We start from the raw sequence: 21229 nt of genomic DNA on the forward strand, positions 1-21229 counted from the left end.
ATTTGCTAACATTCCAGCAGATAGCAGAAAAAAGATAAATTATTCTTATTGCGCCACCTAGCGAAATTTGGGTGCTGTGTATTTACCTCTGTGAATCTAACTTGGAGTAGGTTATACACTTACCTCCTGCTCATTTTGCTCTTAGGAAATTTATGAAGGAGAATCCAAAAATCTGAACCCTCTAATATTAATTATATTTTAGATCATAAAACTTTCAACATGGAAATATCATTAATAAAATTGTAAATACTTCTGCTCAGTTAATCTCTGAAGGCACTGTCTTGAACAAAAGACAATAAATGGATGAAGTTTTAAAATTATGATCTTCTCATTTTACGTCTAAGGTTCTATGCAATAAGGACACATTGTGGACAAAATATACAAAAAACAAAAAGAAGTGGCTTGAAAGCAGAAATGAAGACTCCATACAAAATGTTTTAAATATCCCAAACTAATTTATTGAGCCTTTTATGGTAATATATACCAATGTTTTTTATTCAACAAAGTTATGTTTTATCATAAATCAAATATTCACAAAATAATTTGTGGCACATATGTGCATTTGAAATGAAAATGTTAGTTTTTCATATATAGAAATACTAAACCTACTGATTTGTAGTTTTAAATAAGAGTATACCTGGCTTTAAGAGATGTGTTTCATGTACTTAAAGTGGAAGCTTTTGCGTGGTTCTATGTTGTTTTAAATGCTACATTAGCATTCAGCTGCCTACCTCCTAGGTCTTACTATTATTACTGGGTGTGGTGGCACACAATTGTAATTCTAGTACTTGGGAGGCTGAGAGGGGAATCACAGATTTGAGAACAGCCTCAAAAACTCAAGTGAGACCTCAGCAACCTAATGAGACACTGTTTCAAAACAAAAAATAAAAAAGGGCTGAGAGTGTAGCTTGGAGGTAAAATGCCCCTCGGTTCAATCCCCAGTACCACAAAAAGTAATAATATTACATTTCAAGGTCATGCTTTTAAAATGCTGGCACAAGATAAAACAAGAATACTATTGTCAGTGTCATTTTTGTTTTGATGTAATAGTAAGTGCCTAATGTTAAAAAAAAAAAAAAATAGGGAGGCCAGGCATGATGGCAGGTGCCTGTAGTCCCAGCCACTAGGGAGGCTGAGGCAAAAGTATCACTTGAGCCTGGGCATTCAAGGCCAGCCCGGGCAACACAGTGAAACCACGTCTTAGAAAAGAAAAGAACCAGGTAAAATCATTCATCCAAATAGGAGAAAATGTTTCCTTATCTATCTAAAAATTTTCTGCTTAAAGAAATACAGCACTTGGTCACTAATCATAGTTCTAAAGATTTTTCTTTAACATTTGATTACTGTGAAAATTTATGTTTATTGCTCTTAAATATATGCTGCTAAGGGAAACTTAGAAAGTATATGTTTCTCAGTTTTAATTTTGAATAGTACCCTAAAACAATTTTTTGGTAAGAAAAGGACTCAATCTCAAAACATATAGATAAACCTATTTATATGTATGTGCATGTATATATAAAGATATATATAAACAAAATAAAGTGAATATAGTCTTAAAAGTTATATCAGATTTTATATTTTGAATATTAATATTGACATGACTAGAATGGAATGTGCCATTTAACCTAATTTTCTGAGACAATAATAAATCTCAGAATATTCTTTTTTGTCGTGATGTTCCCAAAATATTTAAGGAACATTAACAAAAATAAATCTTTTACCACATTATCACTCCTCAGAGCCACCAATGTGTGTGTGTTAATTTTTTGTTTAATTCAATAAGCATTTATTGAGAGACTAAAGAACCATGTCAGATACTGTACTATACTAAAGTTAGATATTTAACCTCAAGGATTGGTCAGTATAGTGGGGGGAAGCACATATTCAATTGATACCCTAGAAATAAATATAATTCTCTCAAACCTCATGGGAGAGATTAATGTTGACTAAGATAACAGAATAAAGTATTATGGAACAGATTATAGGACAGCTGACCAATTAGTACTGAAGAATATTATGAGTGCACATAAAATAAGTATGAAATACAGAGCTAAATTTATAATTGTCACAATATATCCAGGAACTCATAGACACATACTCTCCCACATACATTCTCTTCTTAAACCATAAAGATAAAAAAGATCTTGCATAAGTGTGCGTAAAAGTACACATAAGCCAAGTGTGGTGGTGCACACCTGTAATCCCGGTGCTTGGGAGGCTGAGATAGGAGGATTGCTGGTTCAAGGCCAGCCTCAGCAATTTAGCAAGGCTCTCAGAAATGTAATAAGATACTGTTTCCGAATAAAAAATAAGATAGAGCTGGGTTTGGGTAGCTTATTGGTAGAATGCCCCTGAGCTCAATCCTCAGTAACACATACATACACATACCACACACACGAAGATTTTCAATTTCCTCTTTAAACTACACTTCAATTTAACGTGGGCCGAATTTACATTCTAACATCATTTTTCAAAAATATCACAGAAACCACAATCACATATAACTAGTTTATATTTTCATAAATGAAATGAAATTTTGTTGTAAGAAAAGGACTCACTACTAAGCACATATAGGTTAAAATGAATATATTAAAACAGTCTAGATGCATGCATTTTGATATGAATAATAATTACTGTAGTTAAATTCTAATATCTGTAAACAAGTATAGATAATATTATGTATCTTATATAGATAAAATGTCTAACCTGTAAATGATATGTTCTGGTCCAAATGTTTGGCAGATTAATTTACTCAATCTTTCCAACAACCTGTGGCATATAATGAAGGTGTTATCTTCAATACTATTTGCAGATAACTAAGAAACAGAGAGATTAAGGTATTTGCACTACATCTCGTAGCTAGTAACGAGTAGAGCCAGGATTCACACATGGACAGTCTGTCTTCAGAATCTCTACTATAATGCCACATAGTAATTCATTGTAATCTGATATCATAGTCATTTTACTAATAGATAAGGTTATAGAAGATGTCACATTCTAATGTCTTTCCATTCTTTTTTTATTGGTGCATTGTAGTCATACATCTTAATGGGATAAAAGACTTGTGGAGACGTACATGCACACATCTGCAAAAGTAATACTGTTCCCTCTTATTCCCTATGAACAACAGCCAGGTACCTTTGCTTAGGTCTCAGAAAATCAAGGGATATGTGGACACAATGAAGGAAGTAGTCCACACATGCATCCCACCAATCCAAATTATTCAAAGGCTGGGGTGTAGCTCCTGGATGGAGCCTTTGCCTAGTATGTGTGAGGCCCTGGGTTCTATCCCCATCACCACAGGAAATATTTTCAGTACTTAACTTTTAATCTGTAAGCTCTTCTCTATCAAACTCTCAACTCTTAATCCTGTCTAAATCTATGTTATTAAGTATACTTTTACCTCTTGTCTTTGTTGGGTCATATTAAGCATCTATTGCTTAGCAATGTGCTGAGTTCCTGTGTTAAAGTGATAGGCTATCAAGACAAAGTCTACTAAAAAAATAGTTTTGATGAGCTATAATCTTATCATAGCAGAATAAAAAGACATATTTTCCATACCTTAGCCATGTGTCAGCCTTTTTGTAACTATCCTAAGAAGAAGAGCAAGTTTGATGGTATTATCTACATTTTGAAATTGTAATGACCCAAGCAGTTCTTCACATTTACTTAATAGGACGAACGTTTACTTGACACAAGTGTGTGGCTTCTTGAATTGAAATTCAGCCTGCACTCCACTGGAATGTCTCAATCTTTTGGTAAAGATTTCATTTTCCACTTATGAATCATTTTAATTTGTTTTATTCTTTACATTTACTTCATTAAATTGTAAAGTCCCACATATCTGAGCTGGACACAATGGCACATGCCTGTAATTCCAGTACTTGGGAGGCTGTGACAGGAATGATCACAGGTTCAAAGCCAGTCTCAGCAGCTTGATGAGACCCTATTTCAAAATAAAAAACAAAAAGGGCTGCAGTGCAGCTTGGAGTTGGAATGCCCCTTGGCATTCCCTTGGCAATCCACAGTACCAAAAATAAAATTATCTCTATATCTGTATTTGAATTACATCTGCTTCTTAAAATTGCATGACCCAAGTTTACCTTCCACTATGCCATGGAGAAGATGGCTTCACATCCAGCAGCTAGCATACGCTGGATTCCCATTTGCCTGCACTGCTGGAAGTGATGGATAGTAACCATGCAGCAGAAAGAACCAATCACCGAGACGTATGTTTTCTCAGATAATCCTTGTAGAAACTCTTGAGGCCAAGAATATTTGTGCAACCTGGATCTTGAAGCCCATATAACATGATTGAGATTTTTTAGACTCCAAGATAGTATTTCATTTAACAGATACTCTCTTGAACTTATAATAAATCTGTGTCCCTTTCTGTTATCCTGAACTAATGCTTGTCAAAGTGTGGAACCTAGATTACCAATATCTGCCACACCTGGGAACTCGTGAAAAAAGCACAATCTTATAATATAGTAAACAAATATGATAGAATAATTACAAACTGTATTTGGTGACAGAGCCTAAAAGTACATAAGGCAAATATTCATACAATAGAAAGGATAAACTTTGAATCCTGTTACCATCATGGGAAATACATTAAACAAAACAACAACAAATTAATAGGTTTGCCTTAGTGAACACATATAGGACCCTGAACTAAGGCTTAGGGAGTAAACTGGTATAGTGGTGCACACCTGTCATCCCAGCTACTCAGGAGGTTGAGGCAGGAGAATCACAAGTTTGAGGCCAGCCTGGGCAGCTTAGTAAGATGCCATCTTAAAATAAATTTTCTAGAAAGTGGACCTGGCATTGTAGTTTAGTAGTTGAACACTTGCTCATGCATAAGGCCCTAGGTTTACTCCTCAGTATTACTAAAAAGAAAGAGAGATAGAGACAGAGAGATTGACTTAGGAAAGAGATATTCAAGTACCCATTAAACACTTGTAAAATGAGAACAGTCTCTGGTAGAACATTTGCCTAGCATCTGTAAGGCTCTGGGTTCTCTCCTCAGCTTTGCCCCCCGCCCCAAAAAAAAAATTACCTTAAATTTATTAATTAAAGAGCATCTAAACATATAAAAATTATTAAATATATTTTCTCCTGTTCAGAATGGAATTAAATGAGACCTTCGTATGAGCATCAGTTTGCAAATTTTAAAGCATCTTTCAGAGTAATTCAAGAACCTGTGATATCCTTTTATTGGGATAAAAGATATTTAAAATTCTTTATTTCTAAATATAAGTTAAGTTGAAGCCAAGAACAATGGCATATATGTCTGTAGTCCCAGCTACTGAGGAGGTTAAGGCAGGAGGATTGCTTGAGGCCAGGAGTTTGAGGTCACCCTAGGCAACATAGTGAGACTGTCATTTAAGTTGAGATAAAGAAAAATGCACAATCTCACCTACTATGGGCCAAGGAACTATATTTTAACAAGCTTTTCATGTAATGCTCATACATGCTAACGTTAAGATCTATTACCCTAAATAAAAATACAATAAATTAATGTTACTTGAAAATATCAGTCTTCCAAAATATGGAACCAACCCAGGTCCTCATCAACAGATGAATGGATTGCAAAATTATGGGAAATACACACAATGGAATTATATTCAGCTTAAAGAAGAACAAAATCATGTCATTTGCAAGAAGATGGAAAGTCCTGGAGAGCATTATTTTAAGTGAGATCAGCCAAGCACAGAAAGAGAAGGGATATATCTTTCCTCTACTATGCCCAAACTAGGGAGCATTGGGGATACCAGAGGGACTCCAGATAATGGAGGGGAAATCTCAGCAAAGTTTGAATGGAAGGAGAGGAGAGGAAGAAGGCTGAACTTGATTAATGGAGGGACTACATCCAAATATGTGTAAAAGTATGAATATAGCCGGGCGTGGTGGCGCACGCTTGTAATCCCCGCGCTTGGGAGGCAGAGACAGGAGGATTGCGCAGGTTCGAAGCCAGCCTTGCGGGCTGGCGTAGGAGACCCTGTTTCCAAATAAAAATGTAAAAATAGGTCTGGGAGTGTAGCCCAGAGGTAGAAGGGCTTCCAGGAACCCCAGTACCACCAAAAAAAAAAAAAAAAAGTATGAATATAGCATGGTTACCCTGGACAATCATTGGTGGGAGGGGGGAGGGAAAATGGGGGTTGGGGGAAGGGCACCAAGTACAGTTTAAATGTATACCATTTATTCTCAATAAAAAATGCATAAAAGCCGGGCGTGGTGGTGCACGCTTGTAATCCCTGTGCTTGGGAGGCAGAGACAGGAGGATCGTGCAGGTTCGAAGCCAGCCGTGTGCACTGGCTCAGGAGACCCTGTTTCCAAATAAAAATGTAAAATATAGGTCTGGGAGTATAGCCGAGAGGTAGAAGGGCTTCCAGGAACCCAGTACCACCAAAAAAAAAAAAAAAAAAAAAAGCATAAAAAAAGAAAATATCAGTCTTAGGGCTAAATAAGTGATGTGTGCATGTATCTTGTACCTCATTAAGATATATAATTACAGTGCACCAATAAAAAAATAAATAATGGCATGTCAATAAAAATAGACTGTAAAATATCAATAATTAGTACTGAGACTAGAAAATTTCAAGTAATATCATTTTAAATACTGAATTAACCCAGAATGGTGGTGTTTGCTCATCATCCCAGTATGTTGGAGGCTGAGACAGGAGAATCACAGGTTTGAGACCAGCCTTAGCAATGTAGCGAGACTCTTGGCAGCTTAGAAATCAATACCTCCCAACATAGAGACTAGTATCTCCCACAAAAGAGAGAAAAACACCACACAATCAAAGCTGGGTGTATTTGGTGCATACCTATTATCTCAATACTCGGGAGGCTGAGATAGGAGCATCACAGATTCAAGGTCTGCCTCAGCAGCTAATATGGAATTGAAATAAGAGAAACTTTATTTTTTATTTATTTATTTATTTATTTATTTATTTATTTATTTGGTGGTACTGGGGTTCCTGGAAGCCCTTCTACCTCCGGGCTACACTCCCAGACCTATTTTTACATTTTTATTTGGAAACAGGGTCTCCTAAGCCAGCGCACGTGGCCGGCTTCAAACCTGCGCGATCCTCCTGTCTCTGCCTCCCAAGCGCGGGGATTACAAGCGTGTGCCACCACGCCCGGCTAAGAGAAACTTTAAAAAGAAATTTTCATTTCCTGAATATTTTAACTTCTGTTTGATATATTTATTTTTTATTGTCTATAAAAATATGAGCTGGGTATAATGGCTCATACTTGTAATCCCAGTACTTGGGAGGCTGAGATAGGATTGTACAGATTCAAGACCAGCCCGTGCAATGTAGTGAGTCCCTCCACAACTTAGTGAAACCCTATTTCAAAATTTAAAAATGAGTTAGAACTGGGGATAATAGCTCACAGGTAGGATGCCCCTGGGTTCAATCCCTAGTACCACTAATATATAAATATATATATATATATATACTATATATATATATATATATATATATATATATACACACACACACACACTTGAACATCATTTTATTATCAAAACAACTGAAAAGATGCTGAACACTTATGTGTCTTCGGGTAGTATTTTCACACTGACAGTAAAAATTTTGCCTAGAATAACAAGATGTTTTTGAAATTTTTATATATGTCTTAATTATTTTTAACCCAGAAAAATTCTAGCTTCATTGTTCCCATGATCTTGTTTTTGTTCAGTTGCTTCTTTGGGGACTGCATTCATTTGCACCGATCATGACTGGCCTTTATGTGATACCATTTTTCTTTCCTTACCTTTCTCTTGTACCTTAATCTGCCAATGCTGATATTCTGATGAACAGACATGCCTCTCATCAGTAAACAAGTGAAAGGTTACATGTTGGTCCAGTTTGCAATTCACCCTGCAGAGTAAATGTAGTAGTTTCTTTAAGGCCTAGTTTTCACAGATTTGGGGGAGCAAAAATCTCAGAGATTGCTGCTAACACGTTAACAAGTTTAGGGTGTTGGAGTATGCCATCTGACAAAGTATGCATTACTAATTTTTATTGTATTGTGGTATTCTTTATTATAGTAGGAGGATTCCAATTAGTAGAGCATGAGCCTATTCCTGTATGAGAATATGGTATATAAAATTACATTTAAAGCATACTTTAAGCCACACGTGGTGATGTATGCCTGAAATCCCACTATTCGGGAGGCTGAGTCAGGAAGAGCATAGGTTCCATGACAGCGTCAGCAAGAAGTGAGATTCCCATCAACTTAGGGAGACCTTGTTTCAAAATAAAAATAAAATAGGGCTGGGGCGTGCCTCAGAAGTATAATGCCCCTAGGTTATACAAGTATGCGCCACCACGCCCGGCCACATGATACTTTTAATGAGATTAAATCAGGACTTGTCACAAAGCTCTTTGAGGGGAAAAATTTGTAGGCTCAACAGTAAAAGTACTATCAGAGGTATTAGCATTTGTGTGTGTGTATGTACGTACATATATATGTACATATATGTGTACATACTATATATACATATATGTGTGTGCATACTATACATATATACAGACAGACAGACAGACATATATTGCACTGACATTCAGCCATTGGTCTCAGACTTAAATGATGAATCTCTCAAGTTGAGGCAACCAAAATCATGGCATGTACTTAAATATTTCATTTCATACTCCTTGAGGGAAAATTGTCAATTTCAAAATATTAATTCATTAGTAACATGGCAATTCACCCTAAATTATTTGCTTTCATAATTATTTTACGATTGTATTTTATTCATGATCTTTCTGACTTCATAATTATTTAACAAAAATAAATTACCCTTAATTTAGAAGCAGTAGAATTGGATTTGCTTTATATGTTCTCTCACATGTTTTTTAAAGTTTTAGTAATGAAAAAAAGAGCCCACAGACTTGGGATGAATCTTGACATAATAATATACTAAGTAGGTAGCCTTAGGTGAGTTATTAAGCCTCTCTGAAATTTTTGGTGGCTTATACAAAATAGCTTTATCTGTAAGCATGGGGACTAACACATAACAGGCCTGCTTAAGTTTTCAGTTCCTTTCAGGAATTGAAACCACGAAAACAAATGCTGTAAATAAAAATATGTAATCTACTTTTTTGCAGTATTGGGGATGGAACCCAGGGGCATTCTACATCTGAGCTATGCCCCCAACCCTAATTTTTATTCTTTATTTTGAAACAAGGTCTCACGAAGTTTCAGAAGGCCTCACTAAATAACAGGAGCTGGCTGAAAACCTGCAATCCTCCTGTCTTAGCCTCCCAAGTACTGGGATTCCAAGCGTGTGCCACCACACCTGGCTAAAATTTATTTTTAGTGAAAAAGAAACACTCACCCTAATGAGAGAATAAAGTTAAAAAAATAGGAGAAAGTATGGCCTAACTTTTGATATGGAAAACCATTTTGCATCTCATTCTTGATTTCTGAGGTATATATCTAACTTCCATTTCTGGACTTTGGGTCTCATTTTTAAAAGGACTTCTTACCTTCTGTTACTTTTTAAAAACATATTTACTGATAGGGTGTTTGGAATTACCAAAAGAATAGGCATTGCAAATCACTTATTAAATTATATGATATGATTCCTTTCTAAGGTAATAATTCTATAACTCTAACCCCAGAGTTTCTTTTTTTTTTTTTTTTAACTGCTGAAACATCTTTCTTGGGATGGGTTGCAATGATGGCCAGCTGACTTCAAACTGACATCAAAGTGATGGATGTGTAATTGGTCAGAGGAGCACAGAATAATGAAGTTATTTTTATTTTCATATCATCATTCAGTAAAAACCTGGTACTGCTTTCTTATTAAGAGACTAAGATCACATTAGTATATCCATGTTTTTATTATTGCTTTATTTTCAATTTTTTAACTTTTCTTAGATTTTAGTGGGTGCCTACACAATTGCTGTGGCTAAATAAATTATAAATGATAAATTATTCCTTTTACAGAACTGAACATTGATCAGCAGAACTGGAGAACAGATACAGCTGTCAGAAGTGTATACATGACGTTACACATTTAACAAAACAAAACCAAGACCATCAGCTGTCTGTGTCCTGTGTCATTTAACTGTTGTTGGAGTCTCTCCTTCACGCTGGGACGCCTATGGGTTCCAGCAGGAGAGTTGGGAACAGGAACCCCTGTCTGAGTAGGAGCTTAGCATAAAAGGCATGTGGCTGCCTGAGACCAGCATATCCGTGGCATGCCAGCGTGTCACTCCGCAGTGAAATTGAGGCTTTTCTATTAGATGATAGAGCAAAAGAAAAAGACAGGCACATGGAGTAAAGCCTTGTGGGTTTAGGCAATCTGAGGATTTAGTCCTCTGAGTGCACAGAACTAAGAGGGATCCAGAAAATATGACACAAGACAACGCAGTGACGGAAGGAGCTTTTCCTTTGAGAACCTTTACAACCCATACAAAAGGGAATTCGGTGTAAAGGCAAGCAGTCCCACATCATTCAGCATGTTCCGAAAATGTATACTCTCACATTAATGCTAAAAATTAAAAAATGGAAAAACTGAAAGGTACCACATCCTTTGTAATTTCTATCACTCTGTTAGTTTCTTCATTTTGTAGTTGCCATGTCACTGAATTCACAATTTTTCAACATCAAATGGACTGAGAGATATAGAAAATTGATTTAGTATTTCCTTATTTTACCTGGGAGGGAGGAGCTGATACTGTGACCATAGTTATATAGTCTTTTAAATATGCAGACACAGTAGCTAGATTCATATGTAAATTTTTAAGTGAATTTGACATAACTAGTGAGTTTTTAGATTATCCGTAGACACTAATTATTATTCCTTCCATTAATACCTAGAAAGAAATCCTGACAGGGCTGATCTGAGATTGCACAGTCACCTCAGTTAAAATTAAAACTACCTTAACCTTTAACATGAAACTTGAAAGGAAATGAAATCCTAAATGTAAATATCACATTTCTGCCGCTCCTAATTACCTCTACCAGGAACAGGTAGCATACAAACTAACGATGTCTTGATTCAAGCACTTCCTTGCTTATAGCCGTCGTTCATTCTAGTGGTGCTTTTTAGACACACAAGAATCACTGAAACATGGTAATAGAATACTCTAGAATCAGAATTACACTCAATAAAATCACTAGCCCTATACCACTTACAATGAGTTACTGTATTTTAGAAGATGGGGAAAAGAATCTCAAGATTACTGAATGTTTAACCAAACCCAAATACTCATGGTTCCAGCACAGTACTTTTAAGAGAAGCTTCCTAGATACATTTTTTCTTTCTAATGCCATATTAAATATGTAAAATGAATAAGTGGTTACAAAATAAGAGGCATCTTTAGATTTTCTGTGTGGTTTTGTTGTTTGTTTGTTTGTTTGTTTGTTTGTGAATAGAAGCCAGGGGCATCTGAACTACACCCCTAGCTCTTATTTATTTATTTATTTATTTATTTATTTATTTATTTATTTTGTATGTGTATGTGTGTGTGTGTGTGTTGCTGGAGATTGAAACCAGGAACATTCTACCTCCAAGCTACAACCCTAGCCAGATTTTTAATTCTTTGATTTGAAACAAGGTCTCACTAAGTTACAGAGGGCCTTCCTAAGTAGCTGAGGCTGGCTAAGAACCTGTGATGCTCCTGTCTCAGCCTCCCCAGTACCGGGATTACAAGCATGTGCTACCATGCCAGCTTATTTTTTATTTTTTTGAAACAGGGTCTCAGTAAGTTGTGAAGAGTGTCACTAAGTAGCTGAGGCTGGCTTTGAATTTACAGTCCTCCTATCTCAGCCTCCCAAGTACTGGGATTACAAGCGTGTGCCACCATGCTGAGATTCTGTGTGATTTGTTATTAAAGTAAATTCAGATAAAATTATTCACTTATCAGTAACGTGGGTGTGGAAACAATTATGCTCTAGTTTTGCTTACTTTTTTATTTCATGTTAATAAATACCTAAGAAATGGGCTAAAAAGAACATTAAACTAAAATTTGCAGGGTCTTTATCTTGGTCATTCTGGCCTTTAACAAATTATTTTACTTTCTTGGGCCTGTCATTTGTCAGTAAAATATAAATACTAATAGCTGATATAGATAAAATATTCATCCTTAGAATTATTTGAGAATGATACTGTTCTATTAGTTGGTATTCTATCTCTCCTATTGAAATTTAAAAACACATGACAGCATTTAGTAGAAAAGAATAAAATATCAAAATTTTCTCAAGTGTATTTTGGTGAGTAATTGAATAAACTCGTACACATGTAAAAGGATGGGATGGGCAGTGCTGATGTATTACTAGTGTCTTGACTATAAGTCATTCTCTTTTACAGTCATTGCTTAAAATATTTTGACAGTTTCTAATGTCCTGGTCAATTTATTAGTGTAAATATAAAAAGCATTAACAATTATAGTAATCTAAAATAAGAAAAAGTACATTTTGTTAGATTTTTTTTTTATTGGTGCACTGTATTCATACAAAATAGTGGGATACAAACTTTTGTAGACATACATGCACACATCGCTCAGTCAGCCCCCACCCGATCCCCACCCCATTCCCTCCCCATCTCTCCTTCCCATGCTTGGCTTAGTGGTTGACATCTAGTATTATAGCAATTTATCCAAAATTAAAAATGATAATCTCACATAACAGTTTCATTTGTCTGATACCAAGCTTTGGATGACTTAAAGATAACATTTCAATATTTCTTTTTGCTTTCTTTCTTACCAGAGAATTTTTTTTCTATTTTTTTTATGTGAAACTATCATATATTTATATATTTATTTTTTAGAAAAAAATCTATCCTAATATGGAATATGGATTCTAGATACCCAAAACGATCTTGAAAAAGAACAAAGCTAGAAGATATATATTTTCTGATTTCAAACCATATAAAGATAAAGCTACAATAATTGAAACAGTGTAGTACTATTCTAAAGGCAGATATATAAACCATTGGAGTTAAATACAAGCCTAGAGCTAAATTCTTCCCTATATTGTCAAGTTATTTTTGACAAGGTTTCCACGAACATTTGGTGGTGGAAATATTAATCTTTTAACTAAATATTGTTGAAAAATAATAATTACATGGAAAAGAATAAAATCGGACCCTTACCTAATCCCATATACAAGTATTAACTCAAAATAGATAAAAGACCTAAATATAAATCTTAAGACTAAAACTTTTAGAAGAAAATCTGGGTCATAAAACCTCACTACATTGAAATTGGCAGTGATTTCTTGGATATGATTTCAATGGCACAGGCAACAGAAGAGTATACAAACTCCCTAAAAAATAAAAAAATTGTATATCCAAAGACAATGTAAACAGAGTTAAAAGTTACTAATAGAATTGGATAAAATATTTCCAAATGCTATATCTGAAGGTATATTAATATTCCAACTATAGAAATCCTAAAAATTAACAACAATAAAGGCAAACAATACAATTTAGAGATAGGTAAAAGACTAACATAAATAATGAATCTCCACAGATAACCAATCTTAGTTTTCTGTTGGATGGAAAATCTTGTTTCTCTGGTTCTGGTGTGTGTTACCTATTTCTTCTTTGTAGTTAATCTCTTTGAGTATTTTCTCTAGTGCTGGTTTTGAAGACATAAATTCCTTCAGCTTCTGTGTCGTGCAAGCTTCTTATTTCTCCATCTAATTTGATAGAAAGTTTTGCTGGGTAGGAAATTTTTGGCTGGAAGTTGTTTTCTTTCAGAGTTTGGTATATGTTACTCCAAGCCCTTCTGGCTCTCGTGACTTGGTTTGGGAAGTCTGGAGTGATTCTAATTGGTTTGCCTCTGAATGTCACTTGGCCCTTTGTTTTTGTTGCCTTTAAGATTCTCTGCTTGGCTTCCACATTGGTCATTTTGACAATTATGTGGCGTGGAGATCCTCTTCTCCGATCCTGTCTAAAGGGAGTTCTATAAGTTTCCTGGATCTGTATATCAACCTCTTGCTCTATGTTTGGAAAATTTTTTGCTATTACTTCCTTGAAGAGATTGTTGATCCCTTTGGTTTCACTTTCTTTTCCCTCCTCTATTCCAATTATTCTTAGGTTAGCTCTCTTAAAATGGGCCCATATTTCTTCAATGTCAGATTCCTGCTGTTGGATATGTTTTTCTAGATTAGAAACTATGCATTCATTTTTGGAATGATCATCTTCTAAGAGCGAGATTCTGTTCTCCATGTGGTCTAATCAGTTGTTTGTGCTTTGAATTGAGGCCTTTACTTCATTAATTGCATCCTTTATCTCTTTTTGGCTCTATCTGAGTTCTTTTCGAAGCATCTCTATTATTTCTACAGTTATTTTCCTGATTTGATCTTCTAGAAATCTCTGATTTTCTGTTTTATCGGGTTCTGATGTTGTGGGGTTGTGGGCATTCATTGCTCCAGTGTTATTCCTCTTTCCCATGATTTTGTAAGTTTGTGCCTTCTCTGTCTGGGTTCTTCCCTTGGGTCACTATGACTTCACTTAAGGTGCTCTGGATCTCGAGTCTGTAGTATCTCAGACCCCACTACTCCTTTACTGGGTTGTATCACAGAGTCTCCGACCCAGAGAGTCGATAGAGGCTGCTTTAAACTATGGGGGGGTGCCAGGTTGCACGTTCTCCTATGGTGTGATATCTCTGCCACCGCCACTCCCCCACTGGGTCAAGTTCCAGGAAGTACAGTACTGGGATTTCTCCTCTGTGGCCCGCAATTTGACTCACTGTTCTTGAGTTCGCAGATGTAGCTGTACTGGACTCGGTGAATTCGCTGCTGCTGCCGCCGGTGGCAATATGGCGCCGCTGCTATGCCCTCGGCTGTGAGGCTGGCTTTTTTCTTCTTGGTTTTGAATTCCACTCTGAGTCCTCGCAGCGTGTGCTGAGCTCAGCCACTGGGAGCTTTAGATGTTCCCTGCACTGAAAAATCCCGCCTGGCTGTTCCGCAGTGGCTCACCTCGGCTTGCTGTAGCTGTCCGGTGAAGTCGCCACTGTCGCAAGCAGTATGGCACTGCTGCCACGTCCTCGGGCTTGAGGCTGGTGTATCTCCTCTGTGGCTCTGAGCTCTGTTCTCAGTCCTCTTTCTCTCTGGAGCCTGGTGATTTTTTTTGTTTCTCTGGTGATGGTGTTTTCTGGCTATGAAAGGCGCTGATTTTGTGGTAATGGAGATTGGTTGTTAGCGGGGCTCTTAAGCCCCGCTTTTCTCGGTCGCCATCTTCCCGGCTTGTTAGATTTTTTATTTATGATTCATTAGAAGATTTATTGCTGGGCTTCAAATTTTATATTAGAGCATCATAAAACTTCAGTTTTTCTTCTTCTTCTTCTTCTTCTTCTTCTTCTTCTTCTTCTTCTTCTTCTCCTTCTCCTTCTCCTTCTCCTTCTCCTTCTCCTTCTCCTTCATACTAGGGATTGAATCCAGGGGCAGTCAACCTCTGAGCTATATCCCCTAGCCCCTTTTTATTTTTTATTTTGAAACAGGGTCTTGCTGAGTTGCTAAGGCTGGCCTCCTAAGTCTACCAACTACTAGGATTATAGACATGGGCCACCATGCCTAGGAAACTTCTTCAATAGCTTGAGAGTGTAACTTTGTAGACAGAATACTGGAATACCCATGTGTTTTTAAATGAAGATAACATAATTTCTGCCACATTCTAGTTGCACAAGTAAACCAGAATTTTTTCATGAATGTTTTATGTCCTCTTCTGTGCCATTATACTTGTTTTTACATATGTGCCCTTATACTTGTCTTTAGATTGTTTTCATCCTTTTTATCATTACAAAAGTGCTACATATACATATTCAAACATGTATGCACTTATTTTTATAGAATAGGTTTATTGTAGTTAAATTTTTGGATGAATGGTATACTTACTTTTATTTTGTCGATAGTCCAGTGACTTCCAAACCTGCTTCACCAGTGTACAGCCTATTGTAAGGTGATGAGATATTTTATTTTGCTCTATTATTATCTTTGTATTACTAGCCTTTTATTTTTGGTTAAGTATGTTAGGAAAAAATATAATATTTAATTGCATTTTCTTGAGTACTAATAACACTGAACACATTTTTTATAAGTATTTTGGCCATCTGTGTTTCTTAAAAGTATAATTTCTAACATAAAATTGTGTAGCCTGGAGCCATTTTGCATAGAAATTTATCTTAACTTTTTCAGGTGTTCTTCTTGTTATTTTCTCAAAATTATAATCTCTTCTAGATTTTCCAGTGTATGGATGTGTGATGTATATATCTATGTTTGTATATATGTGTATTTTATTTTTAAATTCTCTCCTGAATCTCTAGTTATATCATTTTACCTATTTCTTTTGTAATTTATTAGAGTATTATGGTTTTTTTACTTGATTAGATTTTCCAAAGACTTATATCTTATTGATTTTTTTGGATAATATTTTTTTGGTATTCTTGATCAAAACTTTAGAGGTGTTTTAGATTTGGTTAATTTATAGTGTCTTGTTCTCTTATAATTATGTCAAACTACTTTATTTGAATTTATATTGTTTCTAATAGATAAATCATTTCTGTTTACATTTTTTTAGCCCAAAAGTTATTTGGGAACATTAAAAAAAAATTGGGGCTGATAACTTCAGGGGTGGAGTCAGAGAGAGCTCTGACCTCATGCTCAGGCTAATCTCTTTATTAGGGGAGCAAGTCCGCCATCCTTGGGATGGATTCCTAAGAGAATGAGCTTGGCACTTCCCCTCCTGCCCTCTGTTGCCCTGCCCTGTCTGACTCCTGCTATAGATGACACAACAAGGGGGTCCTCGTTCAGATGGACACAAAGGGCCGACAATCAGGGGAGGCTTCAGCAAAGAGAACTATATTTGAACCAAAACTCTATGACTTTCCCAGCAAGAAAAAAAAGGATGGGCACCCCAAACAAGAGCAAAGGTATGGCCCCACAAACAGAGAAGGCAGCTCTGCCCAGGAACTTACACTGAGCTCAGACTGCAGGGCTTTAGATGGTGTGCTGAGGACTGGGACCTGTCTGTCTCTATGCTTATATATAAAACATATGTTCATATACACACACCTGTGTACATGTGTGTGAAACAGGGTGCCTCCAGAGATATCTTTAGCAGATGCTGGCATGGTCAATTTTTTGTTTTAATCATTATTGAGCTATTCTGTATTATAGAAAGTATGCTTACTTCTGGGATACAAAACAATGAACACTTTCCTTGCCCTGATGGTAATTTGGAGAGTCGATTGGAGAGAATAGGATTAGAAGTGCAGAGATCAAACAAGAGCACATTTCTTGCTCAAAGTGAGAACAGGCGAGCCTATGAATGTATTGACAGTGATAACAGAAAGGAGGAAAGGGCTTCTGGAGATTCTGCAGTAGTCTGGTGGACCTGCCAGTTGGTGAGATGCAGTGCCTGGGACAGAATCAAAAGAAGATATCACAGAGGTTCCAACTGAGAAATGCTAAAGGACACGAGTCAGGCTCACAGGAAAGATTATAAACTCAACCAGAGATACTATTCTAACATATCTATGTAGAGAGACCCAGGAATGAATTGGGGGAAAAATTAGCTCTGATGCTCAGGAGTGAGGTCATAGATAGATACAGCTATGAAGACCTTATAGGGTACAATTCAGACCTTCTGTGTACTCCCCAAGAATGAAACTCTTTAAGAAATAAAAGGTGGTTGAAGGAGATGGTAGCCAAAAGAGGCTGACAAAGACTTGTCAGAAATAGTAGAGCACTCTGAGAAAGATGTAATTCAATTAACTTTTTAAAAATGGAGAGACTGTAACAAGGTCAAACTAGGATAGCCATTAGACCTGGCCATTACAGAGTTCTTAGGGACAATGGCAGATGCTGTAGGGGCAAAAGCTGAGTTGGAAGAAGAGCAAAGGCTACAGGGTCTGTGAAACTTGAATGTGTGCATAATCTGAGAGAAAGAGAGCATTTGAACCATTGAAAGTAGAGAACTGAAAGTTATGGAAAGGAATTGGTTTTAAGGTATAAGTGCATGGGTCTACCTTACAAAGGCAATGAAGAAGAATTGATCAACATATAAGTCTGAGAGCATGAGGCTGAAGGATATCAGGGAATCAGGGAAGCTGTGTGAGATGATTGTCATTTGTAGTGGAGAGACCATAGTACATGGTACTGAAAACAGACACCCACTGTGGATGCTGACTGGGATGAAACAATGTGAAAGGACCTGTGTTAATTTTTAAATCGTGAGATTTTGGGCAGTGTGTAAAACAGTAGCATTTACACATTGTTTTGTAGAGAGCCTGTGCATAAAAAACAGGAAGAAAATGGCTTTATGTGTGTAATAACTTCACAAAAACAAAGGAATATAGAAAATGCAAGTGTTTATAAGCATGGGGTTGAAATGGTTGTCTTGGGGCCCAGTGTCTTAGTCATTTTAACTTTTTTTTTTTTTTTTTTTTGGTGGTACTGGGGAAGGAACCCAGGGGCTTTCTACCCCCGAGCTATACTCCCAGACCTATTTTATATTCTATTTGGAAACAGGGTCTCACTACGTTTCTGAGAGCCTCACTAAGTAGCTGAGGCTGGCTTCGAACCCGTGTGATCCTCCTGTCTCAGCCTCCCAAGCGCTGGGATTACAAGCGTGTGCCACCACGCCCAGCTGTCTTAGTCATTTTAGTGTTAATATACATGAATGTCCAGGTTAACCATGTTATATTTAAAGAAGAATAAAATAATAGCATTTGCAAGAAGATGGAAGGAACTGGAGAACATTATGTTAAGTGAGATTAGTCAAGCACAGAAAGAGAAGGGACATGTTTTCCCTAATATGCCCAAGCTAGGAAGTAGTGATATGGACCTTCTTGCTGGTAAGGACACTCAGCACCCTCCTAAGGTAGCGTAGGACATCTCATGAGGAGCACATATAAGAGACAGAGACCCACTCATAAGATAACCTGTTGACCTATTAATCCAATAATTCATTAATAGAATAATGTAGTCATGAGGGTAGCCCTTGACCCAGTCACATCTCAGATATCCCACCTGGTCCTGTCTTCTAAAACCTCACAATGGGGACTAAATTTCAAAATGTGTTTTGGTGGGAATAATCAAAGCACAACATCCAGGTTGAGTAGTGCAGGAAGCAACACCTGCAAGAGACTCTTGGCCTGAGAGAATGGGAGACCAGGGATTAGGAGATGTATACGAGGTTGGTAGAAGATATAAAGAGTTTGGTAAATGATGTGCTTTATAATAGTTCCTACTATGAAATCCAAAGGGATCGTAAGAGTAGGTATTACCACTTACTAGTTGTGTTGTATGGTGTCAGATTTTGTGGAATATCTAATAAAATTCAGTTTCTTCATCTGTTTAGACAATACAGAAGTTTTCAGGGTAATCTAAATTATGTATGAATGGCTGTAAGTTCTGCCTCTACTCACATTTAAAATATAATATCATAAAGCACTTAGAAAGCAAGAAAGAATGTTTCTTCCAGGGCCCTTTAATAATCAATGAGAAGTTTATCCTAATGATTCAATTTGAATAAACATTCTCTTCAAGTGAATTCATCCTAATTCTTGGTGGAGGACATGTTGATTATTGATGAAAGTTTCAAATGTGTGCTTTGTAAGATTGTTATCTATGTTATTTCAATGTAATTCAAAAGATTTTTTTATACACATGGGGCCACATGCACTGATTTAGTTGGGAATCTTGATTGACAGTATGAAGCCAAATTACATAAAATATTTAACCACAGCACCAGAGCCATATTTATATAAAAATATACAAAACAGTATTCCAATGAATTGTCCATGTATAACAACAAATCGGCAAGAAAGGACAAACTAGCACAGTGAAATAAATAAATCAGATGTAGGCAGGCTAGTTATTGAATTTAAATTGTGCCCAGTTGGCCAAGAGCTATATATAAGCAATCCATCTTACGTTGTTAATGGAGGTTCTTGAAATCCACCTGATGTTTGCATTATTAAATTTCAGTCTAATGAGCTTTGCTAATACATATTGAAGATGGTTGTAAGGAGCAGAATGTGAATCTGAGCGGGATAATTTGAAAGAAACATAAGCCAAGCATTTTACATGACTCAAGGGGTATATCTACAATTACACATATAACCAAAATTGAATTTAAATGGAATTTCTATTATCCTTGTCCTTCTACCAGGGAGAATAAAGTGTAAATGAAGTAAAAGTCTTTAGAGTTACTGGTGGTTTGTTTTTATTATCTAATTTAATAGATTCTTGCAGTGATACAGAGTGGCATAAAAGTTTTAATATTTCATGACTTTAAATGCAGTCTAAGTATGTATAAAAGCTTGCAAATGGAAACAGATGTCTCTGTAATTGGATATATCACTTAATAACACCATTATATGGGTTTCATACTTTAAGAAAAGTGTCAATATTGATGGTGAAAAAAATCAAACTTTAAAGAAAAATAGTTTTGTATGAGATGTGTTTTTTTTTTAATTCTTCTTGGAAGCCAGTTTTTACACTTCTGAAGGATGTGTTGATCTCATATAGAAAAGCTCTGTGCAGCAAAAAATTGGAGAGTAAGTCTATTTTTTAAATCACAGTTTACATCACTGTTATCATTATGATAAAGGCTTATCCAAAGTTTAATGCTGGCACAGTTTGATTCTTCTGACAAGGCAATACTTTTTTAACTTAATATTTCATCAAGTATAATGCTATTAGAGACTTATTTTCACTTAGTTCACTCATCAGGCAGAGAGACGGCAATAAAGGAGAATCGCTCCTTTGAGACGTTAATGCTTCGGAATAAATGATGTGCTAGAACAGAAATTTAATTAATTTACAGAGTATATTGATAGTCCCTTGCTACTGTGCTGTATATTTTTAATCTTCTTTAACATCTGTAGTAAAGTGTTTGAAAACCCCTGCAGTTGAGCAACTAGTAGATAATTAAGTAATAAGGGAAGAGGTTTCTAGAGGGAAAAAGGTTCTTTTTACCAAATGCTGTCATAACATGAATAAAGAACTATTACTATGATGTGCAATAAAAAAAGAATATGCTACCTAATTTGATACTGTTCCATAGATAGTGGGAGCTTCTTGTATCTAAGATGTGAATTATAGCTTCAGAATTTTCTTCCAAAGGTTACATTGACAAATCAGATGAACAGATAATTTTCCCAATTCATATGTCATCATTTAAACTTACATTGCTCGAATATACTTTATTTTTTGTACAGAAATTATATTGGCCAAAACTTCAAAAGTCCTAGAT

At 36.1% G+C, this 21229-nt stretch overlaps 1 protein-coding gene across 1 annotated transcript in view; it reads left to right on the forward strand.

Moving 5' to 3' along the window:
* The window catches only part of RSRC1 (arginine and serine rich coiled-coil 1), a gene marked incomplete at its 3' end in the record, with an annotated part of 324240 nt that overhangs the window by 248077 nt on the left and 54934 nt on the right, over positions 1–21229 (forward strand). The gene's annotated exons all lie outside the window — the stretch shown is intronic.

The sequence above is a fragment of the Muscardinus avellanarius genome, assembly GCF_963383645.1.
Source record: "Muscardinus avellanarius genome assembly, chromosome: 5".
Taxonomy (NCBI): domain Eukaryota; kingdom Metazoa; phylum Chordata; class Mammalia; order Rodentia; family Gliridae; genus Muscardinus; species Muscardinus avellanarius.